Genomic DNA, 13375 nt, shown 5'->3' with positions numbered 1-13375 from the left:
AATGATTCCTTTTCTCTGTAATAATAAAACAGTACCTGTACTTGATCCCAACTAAGATATAATTACCCCTTATTGGGGGCAGAACAGCCCTATTGGGTTTATTTCATGGTTAAATGATTCCCTTTTCTCTGTAATAATAAAACAGTACCTGTACTTGATCCCAACTAAGATATAATTACCCCTTATTGGGGCAGAACAGCCCTATTGGGTTTATTTAATGGTTAAATGATTCCCTTTTCTCTGTAATAATAAAACAGTATCTGTACTTGATCCCAACTAAGATATAATTACCCCTTATTGGGGCAGAACAGCCCTATTGGGTTTATTTAATGGTTAAATGATTCCCTTTTCTCTGTAATAATAAAATGAGACATAACAACTGTATCTTATATTTGTATTTATTGTTATACTGTGTATTTATCTATTATTATCTTATTAACCCCCTGTTTGTATTAATGTATTCTACTGTACAGCGCTGGGTACATAAGTAGCACTTTACAAATAAAGATATACATACATACATACATATTTACAGCCCCTTATAATAAAACACACCAAGAGAAAACAAGTAACTCACTCTGGCCAAGGCTTGTATATCTCTATCTGGAGACGACTCGCCCATCCTTCTAAGGGATCCAACCTGAAACTAAAATAAAGAGCGGGAAACAGTCAGTAAAATAGTTGTCTTTTTACCTTCTTTGTAGAATCCTGAAATACCACCTGTGCCCCAACCTGTTTTGCTTGTTTGATATATTACTTAACTTTCCTTTTGGGTTTTACCTTTTTTTAAAAAAAAATAACTGCCGTAGTATCTAATCTGTAATCCAGTGACATGCCTTTCAGTGGCAATTAAATTCACTATTTAACCAACTCAGAGGGGTAGTTCACCTTCACATTCACATTTAATTTGCTGTAGACATTGATATTCTGAGATAATTTGCAATTGGTCTTCATTTTTTATTTTGTATGGTTTTTCAGTTATTTATCTTTCTGTTCAGCAGCTCTCCATTTGGTATTTTAGCAGCTATCTAGTTGTTTGGGTCTTTTTTACCCTAGTAACCAGGCAGTGGTTTTAAAGAAAGATGGGATTATACACAGTAGTGATCCTGCACAGAAAGATAAGTATTGAAAATGACCAATAATAACAAAAATATAAACAGCAACCGTTTCTGGCTGCCGGGGTCAGTGACCCCCATCTGAAAGCTGGAAAAAGGCAGAAGATAAAGGCAAATCAAAAACTATAACAAATAAATAATGAAAACCAATTGCAAAGTTGCTAGGAATTCCCCACGAACCCTAAGCTCAGTTTCCCCAAGAGCTTCCCAGAGCCCACTGAGCACGTGCCATGCCACTGACACTCCAAACAATATTCAAGATGGGGAAGCTCCTGTGAACAAATTTGAAGGCCTACATGTGACTTTTTTCCATGACTGCGCCTTTTTTTTTTTTTTAACTTAACCCTGACTTTTTTTTGAAGCAGTTAATGTCAATTAACAAAATAATTCTCCAATTGCAAAATGTGGAATGTTTGGAGAGGTTGAACTTGATGGATTTTGGTCTTTTTTGAACCAAACTGTGTGTTATTAATTAACTTTTTGCACTTTTGGGAGATGTCAAGCATTTGTCCAGCATGGGTGTATTCAGGCATTTCTCTGGCAGCAGGTAAATTAGTACCTTACCTGTAGCACATACAACTTTCTGTCCGGTCTGGCAGGTTTGGACACCCATCAGCTTCCTTGTTAAGCTGTTGAAAAGAAATGAAACTTAAGAGAATAGTCTAATGATGCAAAGTTACAGTGCGTGTAAGCTTTAACGGCGCAGGTATGGAACGACACATGGAGAAAAGAACAATGCGTATGTAATAAGACATCAGTGGAGAATAATCTGTTATAGTTTATGGCTTCTTCAACTACATCATACGTTGTATACAGCAGTGGTCCCCAACTTTTTTTGCACCAAGGACCGGTTTCAAGCAAGATTATTTTTCCAAGGACCGGTGTGGGGGTGATCATGCATTTCAGGCACATAATAAAACACAATAAATGAATCAGTGCATAGTATATAATTATTATACATATAATGTAAATGTAATTGTTTTATATTATGCACTTTATTCCTATTATTATTACATTTTAATATATAAATTACAGACGACTTACCATAATATAGAATCAGTGGGAGACCTGAGCTTGTTTCTCAGCAACTTGGCGGTCCCATCTTGGGGTCAGCGACACCCGAAGTGTGTTCCTTATGTTCTGTCTACTCCGTAATCTCGTTTTGGTTGCTGTCACTGCAGAAAACCCAGCTTCACAAAGATTGGATGTTGGAAACAGAAGTAGGGTTTTCAGTGCTTTTGTGGCAATCTCAGGATTTTCCACGTTGACTCTACTCCAGAACATATGGAGATTTGAAGTTGTCTCAAACATACTTTTAAGACTGCCATCATTTGCAGCGTCAAGCAGTTGATCCTCTTCTAACACAGACAAAGTCGATTCACAATTGTCACACAATTGGCTTGCAGATCCATTCCTTCTCAGTCCGGGGGTCTTTTGAACCCCAAGAAGGGCCAAACCGGTCTGTAGTTGGGAATCTGATCAGATATTTTCCTGGCTTCAGCTTTAAAAACCCCAGTGGGTGAGCTTTAGCCTATAGGATAAACCCATGCAAATGGGATTTTCCTAAGTGCCTTAAGCAGGGTCGGACTGGGGGGTGCAGGGCCCACTGGGGCTGCAGCCACAGGGGCCCCGCACCCCCCAAGGTGCCTCCTCTGGCTGCATCCCCCGCAGGGGCCCTTCACTGCGCACCCCTAAACCCCCCTGCAGGGGCCCTTTCGCTGCACACCCCTAACCCCTCCACAGGGGCCCTTCACTGCGCACCCCTAAACTCCCCCACAGGGGCTCTTTTCTGCACACCCCTAAACCCCCCCACAGGGGCCCTTTTGCTGTGCACCCCTAAACCCCCCTGCAGGGGCCCTTCGCTGCACACCCCTAAACCCCCCCGCAGGTGCCCTTCACTGCGCACCCATAAACCTCCCCCGCAGGGGCCCTTCGCTGCGCACCTCTAAACCCCCCGCAGGGGCCCTTCACTGCGCACCCCTAACCCCCCGCAGGGGCCCTTCGCTGCACACCCATAAACCCCCCCCGCAGGGGCCCTTGTCCGACGTATGTGAAATGCATCAGGGGAGGACATTGTAGGCCAGAGAAAGCAGCAATAGGGTCGGGTCTGGGCCGCTGGGGCCCACTGGGTATTTTCCCGGTGTCCCGGCGGCCCAGTCCGACCCTGGCCTTAAGGAATCTGTTCCCAGAATCCCTTTTGACCTTGAGGTTGGTTAGTAATGCTCAAACAGTTTTGAAAGCTGAGATAGGTGATCCTGCACCAACTGGGAGAATGAAGGCACAGGCTCAGTCTCTTCCAAAATCCCTGCTAATGTTTGAAACATGTCACAAATCCCAGTGTTCACTCGGCTTCCCATGATTCCAGCTTGGCTTTGAATGCAGCCACTCTATCTGCTGACTTGAATACAGATGTCATTCTCCCTTGAAATGACAGATTGAGCTCGTTGAGCAGGTTGAATATGTCACAGAGGTAAGCAAGTTTATTTGCATCGTTGCATGTGCGTCGTGTTCATTTGCGCCTTTCTTGCTCTTCTCTCGTGACGTCATGGACGTGACACCACAGCCGGGATCAGAGGTGGCCCAGTACAAAACAGCTCACAGCCCGCCACTGGGGGACCCCTGGTATATAGGATTGCCACCTGTCCAGTTTGGACCCTGACAGTCTGGTTTTCGGTAGGGCTGTCTGGGTCAAAACTACCTGCCCAGTTTTTCCAATTTGAAAAACAGGGCAGGATTTTCGATGTTGACACGATGATTGGCCAATCACCGATCGCCGCATCATAGCCCCGGTGATGGCACAGTGATGCCATACCCTGCCTCCCCGTGGGGCAGTCAGATGGCAACCCTAGAAACACATTTGCTAAAAATGAACACAAATGAACACAATAAATAGGATTTGTGTTGAAATTACATTCTGCCTATGGTTATAATTTTTTAAAAATCCACATTTTTTTTGTACTTTTATACCATTAGACTAATACCACACAGGGGCAGAAATGCACAGGCTAAGAATCAGCCCTAATACTGATATTAGCTTTTTTTTTTGGACGTGCTGCGAATTTTTCCGCGGCAAATTTTTTCATCCGTTTCGCAAAACAATCCGCCAATGGCGAAACGCAGAAATTCGCCGCAAATCCATGCCTGGCGAAACATTTCGCCAATCACTAATCAGTAAAATTACTTTAAACAGCCTCCAGAATTACCTATCTTTGTCCCAGAATTCTCTCTGACCTGGCTCCTCAGTTAGAAGTTGATCATTGTAGCCCCGCCCCCACTTCCTGTTCAGGTCTCTCAAAAAAAAAAAACCCTGCTAATGCACAGACTGGCTCCTGCTGCCTCCAGGCATGCTCAGAAGGCTCTCCACTTCAACTACAGTAGTTGAAGTAATGAGATACCTGAACAGGAAGTGGGGGCGGGGCTTCACTCTGCACAAGGAAGCAAAGGAAATGATCAACTTCCAACTGAGGAGCCAGGTCAGAGAGAATGCTGGGACAAAGGTAGGTAATTCTGGAGGCTGTTTAGAGTAATTTTACTGATAGGAAAAAAAAGGTTTACTTATTCTTTAAGATCCACTCATTTTGTAAGGTCCCCAAATGAGAGGATCTTCCGATATGCCCATGTAAGGTGGGTGATATTGGGCAAATTCGATTGCTTGGCCCTAGGACCAAGCAACCAAATTAAAATGGTGAGTATATGGGAGGTGGGACTGAGGACCTCTTTAACTTGCCAATGTGATCCCCAATCCTACAGGAAAACCAAACCTGCCTGATTGAGATCTGACCAATTTTAGGCCAGATGTTGGTCAAGTAGACCCGTCGGGTGGTGCCCATACACGAGCAGATAAACTGCTCCATCTGAAATACTCAAATTGGCTGAAATCAGACCACGTATGGCCAGCTTTATTTTATAAACATGAAAAAACCTTTAAACAAAACAACAAACCTCCCTCTTGTCTAAGCAACAGCCTTTGAGCAGCTCATTATCAGGGGCCTTTTCAGTGGTCTGATCATTTGTTTTATCAGCTCCCTTGACATTCTTTGCTTTGGATTAGGAAGTGACAGGAAGTGCTGAAGTGAAACTGGTTTCATATTCCTTTTTAGTGCCTGAAATAATACAAAGATGGGCGGGGCTAGAGTCAGCAGGTAGTGACTCATCACATAATTGAAAATAATAAAATAATAATAAACAATAATAATGCACTATATAAATGCCGAAGTTGTCTGGAATTTAGATTAATTAAATATTGCCTTTGGCAATGCTGCAGGGCCCAGTTATGCCTAATAATAATTCTACTAGACATTTTTTTGGTAACCTAACTTAAACAAATGCCCACCACAGAAAAATGTACCAATTAATAGAAAGTGGGTGAATTATTCTGTGGTAAACTCTAATCTCACATTTTGATGTGTATAAGTGTATCAGCTTGAATGGGTGCAGTGAGGCAAAGAATTACAGGAACACAAAACTCAGCAGGAACTGTCAAAAGTCATTTATTTAAGATAAAAATATGTACATTTTTGTTTGCAATGAATCCAATAATTTGCTTTTGACAGTTCCTGTTAAGTGCAATGCTGTTTTTATGTATATATATCTTAGTTGGGATCAAGTACAGGTACTGTTTTATTATTACAGAGAAAAGGGAATCATTTAACCATGAAATAAACCCAATAGGGCTGTTCTGCCCCCAATAAGGGGTAATTATATCTTAGTTGGGATCAAGTACAGGTACTGTTTTATTATTACAGAGAAAAGGGAATCATTTAACCATTAAATAAACCCAATAGGGCTGTTCTGCCCCCAATAAGGGGTAATTATATCTTAGTTGGGATCAAGTACAGGTACTGTTTTATTATTACAGAGAAAAGGGAATCATTTAACCATTAAATAAACCCAATAGGGCTGTTCTGCCCCAATAAGGGGTAATTATATCTTAGTTGGGATCAAGTACAGGTACTGTTTTATTATTACAGAGAAAAGGGAATCATTTAACCATTAAATAAACCCAATAGGGCTGTTCTGCCCCAATAAGGGGTAATTATATCTTAGTTGGGATCAAGTACAGGTACTGTTTTATTATTACAGAGAAAGGGAATCATTTAACCATGAAATAAACCCAATAGGGCTGTTCTGCCCCAATAAGGGGTAATTATATCTTAGTTGGGATCAAGTACAGGTACTGTTTTATTATTACAGAGAAAAGGGAATCATTTAACCATTAAATAAACCCAATAGGGCTGTTCTGCCCCCAATAAGGGGTAATTATATCTTAGTTGGGATCAAATACAAAGCACTGTCTTATTTTTACAGAGAAAAAGGAAATCAATTTAAATTATTTGATTAAAATGGAGTCTATAGGAGACATGCTTTCCGGATTTCTGGTTTCCGGATAATGGATCCCATACCTGTATTAGCTTAGTGTGCCTTTACCCTAACACAGGAATTTGATATTTTGCAGGTTAAATGTGCTAAATTAATTTACATGATCTGACAGTTTATATTTACATGACAGTTTCTTCAGTTTATCTCGAGTCATGATGTATTTAACTCACAAATCCAAGTGGCTTCATCTATAGGTACTAGCACACAGTGATCCAAGTGGGGGACAAGCCTCTTGTGTTTATTGCGTCAAACAACCACACAACATTTCGGGGGCATATTCCTTCGTCAGGTGATGCAACCAAGTGCAACCACAGTGGTTAAATACCCTTAGTACCCACCCACACATGAATAATGATAATTCTAAATATTCAGTAGATAGTCCATAAAGTGTCCATTGTCCAACAACCAGTGACCATATTATTAAAGCCCAATAGGCCACTACCTAAAATTCATGTAAAGGAAAAATACATACATTCAATGTGCAAAATACCCCAGAATGAATTTAATGCAAGAGGTCAATGAAGAATATTTGAGAATATTTGATGATGTAGTGATCACAGTTATGACATGGGTATGTGCCAGAAGTAGCCTTAATAAAGTGGGTGCAAGACTGTTTCTTCTTAATTTAACTCTCAATATTTTTTCCCCCCGTTTATAAGAAAAGTTTGGTGGGGAAAAAAATAATTTACCAATTTTTGGGTCATTTTCATGCATTCCCCAATACTTCAAGATAATACTTTTAATGAATTAATGTCATATGTGGAAACAAAAGGAACTCTTTGTATATTCCATTTTTTCCTCTACTGTAAAACCACTTTCCTTGGCAACGTACCTAATTCACCACAAACAATTACCAATTCCTCTTTCCTATAACCTTTTCCCCATCATTTTGGATGCCTCATATTAATATAGTTTATCAGTGGAAGTAATTCTTCTTACCCTCTGTAACCCCCATTTGGCTGTATGTACAGACCAGACTCTAACATTCAAGATGGGTTTTCACTATATGGAAATATCCAAGGGGTGTAGTAAAACTACAACTCACTTCGGCTGTGTGTAAAGTGATTAAAAGAATGGGAACCAGGAGGTTATTTGCGGTAATACAGAACTTAACTTGTTTATTTGCCCAAGACAACTAAACTCAAATGGTGGGTTAACATGTACAGGAAAGAAATTCAAACAGCCACGGGGGCCGCGGGGCCTTTAGGGGGGCAGCCAATGTTTTTATGTGCGTGTAACGCTTCAGTCACATTCTGTCTAGCGAGCCATCTCGGGAATGCCGTAAACGCTTCTTAGCCTCTCCTTCTTAAAGAACCAGTCCGCTTTCAAAGGACTTTAACCCACCGTCACAGATTTCAGTGCACAATATTTCCTCCGAATAACGTTTGCAGTCACTGTAGATTTGAAATATAGAGGGAGAACTCAGAGGTAGCCCACTCATTTTCTTGTCCCTTAAATGGAGCACCCTCTGCACCTACCCAGCCGATCCTACCGAGATACGGTTAGATGCCTCATTTGTAGCGGCAATCTTTGGTCATAATACATTGTTGTATGCTTGCGCCAGGTCAATACCTGCAGAGGGAAAACACTGGCCTTTCCATAGGGTTAAGGCGACACATGCTTGGCAGGGCAGGCGTGGTCTCTGTGGCGCAATTGGTTAGCTTGTTCGGCTGTTAACCGAAAGGTTGGTGGTTCAAGCCCACCCAGGGGTGTTTCTCTCCTCTTCTGCTTCTGTGGAAAGATAAAGTCTAGCGACGCAAGAATAAATGGCGCCTGGCCTTCTGTTGCCGGAGCATATGGCAAAGCCTGCTGGCATGTAGCAAAGCTGAATCTTACTGCTCTTTGCTGGCTGCCTTTGGAGACGGGGGAGTCAGCTATATATCTTTATAACTAGACTAGGCACTAAAGTCTGCCGATGAAAAACATTGGCATCTCCATATGGTTGCGGCAGCGCCTGCAGGCTGCTTTGCCTCGTGGCCAGCTTTGTCACTGTCTTGTAATTGGTTGGCGCATTTCAGGTGTCATTTTGCTCTACTGGCTCGGTGGAAACAAAGGCTCCAGCAATACAAGGAGGATTAAGTGTGAGCTTTGTGCGCCACCTGCCAATTGTATACACGGTGCCTGCTGTGCTGTAGCGTGAATCTATCACAACCCCTGCTCTGATGGCGGCACCCTATCAAAAGAAGCGCACGCAAGCTCATCCCTTTCTTCTCATTCATTTCCTTTGCACTGAGATTCAACGTCGCCTAGAAATCAAGCGGCCTGCCACCATTCATCCTCAAAATCATTTGACTGAAACCCTCCTTTAATTACTCTAGACAGTGGATTGAAAGCCAGATTCTAGGTTGTTTTGCTGCCTGCCTAAAAAGGACTAGCAGAGGATGGTTTCGATCCATCGACCTCTGGGTTATGGGCCCAGCACGCTTCCGCTGCGCCACTCTGCTACGCCCTGGGTGCTGTCACCATTCAGCCTCAAAATCATTTGACTGAAACCCTCCTTTAATGGCTCTAGACAGTGGATTGAAAGCCAGATTCTAGGCTGGTTTGCTGCCTGCCAAAAAGGGATAGCAGAGGATGGTTTCGATCCATCGACCTCTGGGTTATGGGCCCAGCACGCTTCCGCTGCGCCACTCTGCTTCTGGTCAGATGCTGGCGAGAGGACTCCTCATTAGTTTACTCATAATCACAATGCTTTTTGCCTGTCAATGTGTTCCTTCTAAAAACAAAGTTGTTCATAGGAATACTGTCGGGGTAAACCGCATATTTTTCATTCAAAATGCATCGGTCAACAAGGCTGCTCCAACAGGATTCTGCCCTGAAATCCATTTTCTAAAAGAGCCAATTTAGCAAGTTGTTGGGATATCACCCCCTGGCTTGCAAGGGCAGGCATGGTTTCTGTGGTGCAATCGGTTAGCGTGTTCAGCTGTTTACCAAAAGGTTAGTGGTCCAGGGATGTCTTTCCTCTTCTGCTTTTGTGAAATGAAAAAGTCTAGAGGAATAAGATAGTCAGTGTCCATCAAGGACAAGTTAATCACCTAATTAATTTTAGTTCCACCCAGCTTCAAAGGGGAACTTAATCTCCTAATTGTTTCCTATTTCACACCTTTCATGTGAAAGTTAATCTCATCATTATTTTCAGTTTCACCCAGTTTCAACTGAAACTGAAACAAATTATTGTTTTCCAAAAATAAGTGGCAATTCTCTTAAAATGGCTGCTGGAGCAATTCCTGTTTGTGAAAAATAAAAAGGATTCATGAAAGCAAATGTCCATTTAAACTTCAAATTTTTTTCTAATCTAAACTCGAAATTTTCGTATGAATGATTAAAGCATTATCGTGACATTTTATAAATACAGCAATGATCGAGTTTGATTTAAATTGATACCATGTCGAGTTCATACAACTTTCATGGCTAGAAAAAAAAACTAATTTAATTAGATGTGCCCCTAAGTCTCTATAAATGCTAAAGGTCTTAACAGTGCATTAAAATGCAAAATGGTTCTAAATTGGGCAAGAGAAGCAAAAATTGATATTTTGTGCCTACAAGACCATCATGAAAGGGCGTGCGTGTATAGGCAAACTAGGGTGACAAGACTCTGTACCGCAGAGTTTATTAACGCCAATAACCCCCAGGAATGTAGGCAGGTCAGAAGGACAGCTTGCCCTTGCGAAACAAAGTCATTCCTGAAAGCAAGTGAAGAGGCAGAACTTCTTTCTGACAGAGCCCTACTTAGCAAGACCTGGGAGCAGTACCCTTTATGTCTTCAGTCTCTCCAAAGTTGCCTCTTTGAAGTCCATCCACCCCATCCCTTTAACAAGACACGGATAGGTACGGGTCCGCCGGCCTTCGATAGCTCAGCTGGTAGAGCGGAGGACTGTAGGTCTAATCAAGCAATCCTTAGGTCGCTGGTTCGATTCCGGCTCGAAGGACATTTTCCAGCTGTTTTCCCTGCAAGCCAGTGGGGTGATATCCCAACAACTTGCCAAATTCGCTCTTTTAGAAAATAGATTTCAGAGCAGAATCCTGTTGGAGCAGCCTTGTTGACCGATGCATTTTGAATGAAAAATATGCGGTTTACCCCGACACTATTCCTCTGAACAACTTTGTTTTTAGAAGAAACCTCTCGCCAGGGTCCGGCAAGTAGCAGAGTGGCGCAGCGGAAGCGTGCTGGGCCCATAACCCAGAGGTCGATGGATCGAAACCATCCTCTGCTATCCCTTTTTGGCAGGCAGCAAACCAGCCTAGAATCTGGCTTTCAATCCACTCTCTAGAGCCATTAAAGGAGGGTTTCAGTCAAATGATTTTGAGGATGAATGGTGGCAGGCCGCTTGATTTCTAGGCGACATTGAATCTCAGCGCAAAGAAAATTAATGTACCAGTGTGGTTAGTGGGTACCGCAGGGGTCAGTCCTTGGTTCTTTGCTTTTTAACTTGTTTATTAATGACCTGGAGGGGGGCATAGACAGTACTGTTTCTATTTTTGCTGATGACACTAAAATGTGCAAAACTATAAGTTCCATGCAGGATGTGCCGCTTTGCAGAGCGATTTGACAAAATTGAAAAACTGGGCCTCAAAACTTCAAGACTTACAAATGGGTTTTTGCCAGAACTTGATTTTTTTATTATTGTCCCCTAAAAAATATTTGATCTCCCATAATTCATGATTTATTTATGTTTAGTTAACTTTTTTTGTCAAAAAAAATCAGCAGGTTTGATCTATCAAGTACTGTTCAGTCCCATAAACCTGTTCTTGACTTTCAATGAGAAATTAATCCCCTCATAGTTTTCAGTTCCACCAATCTTCATGATAAATTAATCCTCTCATTTTTCTATTTCACACATTTTTAAGGGGAAGTTAATCTCATTTTTTCTATTTCACCAGTTTAAAGGAGAAGAAAAGTTAAAAACTAAGCATTATCAGAAATGTCTAAAGCCATGAGCACTTACAGTAATGCTGCACTGAGTCCTCTATCAAAAGAAACACAGTATTTCTTGTCTCTTTTTTGTAAACATGATGTTCCAGTGTCTGACTTCCTCTCTCAAAAACATTGTTAATTCCCGGGGCCAGAGTCTGCGCAGCTCTCTCCTCTCTCCCATCTCTGCTCCCACCAGATTGCTAAGAACTCTCTCCCCATCCCTTAGGAATGTGTGAGCTATAACGGCTAGACTGCAGGAAGGAAGCTACTTAAAATGGCAGCTGCTATCTTAAGCAAACCGAGAAACTTTCTAAAACTGTTTACTCACGTATGGTAATGGTTTCTGCAGAATAAATATTATGTTCTCGGTGGCACTAATGTGGCAGATCTATTGGCAGTAAAATGCCAAAATGACTTTCCTTCTCCATTAAGTGAAACCAAAACACATCATTGTTTTCCAAGAATGAGCACCTAATAAAATTTGAGGTACAGACAAGGACAAGGCAGGTGCGTAGTCAGGAAACAGGCAAAAGGTTGAGTCAAGGAGCAATAAACGTAAACCGGAAACAGGCCGAAGTCGAAAACCAGGAATCAATCAAAACAGACTTGAGCAGGAACTGATACAACCAGAAGCCAGCTTGGGCAGCGAGGGACTGAGAGAAAGGGTTTTATTAGGCAGTTTTGGAGCCAAAACAATAAAGGAAGTGAGGGAAAGGAAGTATACAAGAAAACCCATACCAAAATGGCGCCTAAAACTTCCATGTGTGCAACAGCACATGTCCTGGTGCATACCCAGAAGCGCGGGTCAGTACAGGAGCGTGTCTGCCGGCCTGTGCGACTTAAGGTAAGAGAATGCGCCGGACCGGGCAGAGCTCCTTACAGAATATGATCAAATCCATCCATATAACATATTCCTGGGAAGAGCTACAGAGGGTGCAGGTTGAAATTTCCCTGAATGTCAAAAACAGACACCTACAATGGCACAGAGCAGGAATTGTTGGAATGGATATTAGCCCTCACAAAGCCAGTTTTATGTACAATAAAAAAATATAAAAATATATCACACCTTGAGAGGTTAAACATCAACTAGTTAAGGCAAAGAAGGGCTTCTGCTCTCTCCTGTGCCTACTGACTATACACATATCCAGACCCAGCCTGAGTATATTACTCCTACAAATGCATTATGTTTGCAACACTGGGACATATCCAGGGACCATTTTTCCATGAGGACCAAAGCCCTCAAACAAGGCCTGTACCTGAAAAACTTGGATTGATGGGAACCCTAGTATACCAACAACTTGACTTGTTGTAATTATTATTCTCCCCACCATCGGGGGGTAGATAAGCCCTCTCCTTACTTCCTGTCATAGAGTCTGTTGTGGCCTGCATCCCCTGCTACTCTAAAGGAAATGTAAACCCTACATTTTCCTACCATGTATATAAGTTGGGCACATCTCCACCACCCAAACCACACCATTCATATTGCAGATATCTCTTCTATTCTCCAGCACCATCATATTTTCCTAAAACAAACAGCAGCTTTCATCTGGCCACCATTTTCCCTCTCCCACAAAAACATGTTTCTCTAGCATAGTGCCCAGAGTCTCTATGGAAACCAGCAGTTTTCTCTTCATTGGATGTTAGACTGGAGGGAGTGTTTAGTAACCTAAGTTAAGAAGAACAGAGCATGCTCAGTAGCCAAGAGCCAAAGTCAACTCCTAAGGGAAGGGGCCAAGTAGGTTAGGAGGAGGAGAAGGAACCCCAAGTGATTACATATTTCAAAGAAGCTGGTCACCAAGTACAACAATTTGTGTGTGTGGGGTGGTTAAATGTCCTTTAATTTGCAAGTGTAAATGATGAGGAAGCTATGGGGCAGGAGTGGTTATTCCTATGTGCCTCCCTCTCCTACCCCTCATGAATATAAAGCTGATGAACACAATCAGTTATATACTCTTTGAGGTGCCCA

At 42.1% G+C, this 13375-nt stretch overlaps 4 non-coding genes across 4 annotated transcripts; 3 read left to right on the top strand and 1 right to left on the bottom strand.

Annotated features, from left to right (window-relative positions):
• Window positions 1-8132: 8132 nt before the first annotated feature.
• trnan-guu lies at window positions 8133-8206 on the top strand. The gene has a single exon. It is a non-coding gene; the product is annotated as a tRNA-Asn (tRNA).
• A 660-nt stretch (window positions 8207-8866) lies between these two features.
• On the bottom strand, window positions 8867-8938 carry trnam-cau. The gene has a single exon. It is a non-coding gene; the product is annotated as a tRNA-Met (tRNA).
• A 1399-nt stretch (window positions 8939-10337) lies between these two features.
• Window positions 10338-10423, top strand: trnay-gua. Its single transcript is given in 2 exon segments — window positions 10338-10374; window positions 10388-10423. It is a non-coding gene; the product is annotated as a tRNA-Tyr (tRNA).
• A 213-nt stretch (window positions 10424-10636) lies between these two features.
• trnam-cau lies at window positions 10637-10708 on the top strand. Its single transcript has one exon. It is a non-coding gene; the product is annotated as a tRNA-Met (tRNA).
• The last annotated feature ends 2667 nt before the right edge of the window (window positions 10709-13375 follow it).

This window comes from Xenopus tropicalis, chromosome 8, assembly GCF_000004195.4.
Source record: "Xenopus tropicalis strain Nigerian chromosome 8, UCB_Xtro_10.0, whole genome shotgun sequence".
Lineage (NCBI taxonomy): Eukaryota > Metazoa > Chordata > Amphibia > Anura > Pipidae > Xenopus > Xenopus tropicalis.
Note: the sequence above shows the minus strand (reverse complement) of the source record. Positions and strands in the feature narration are given on the sequence as shown.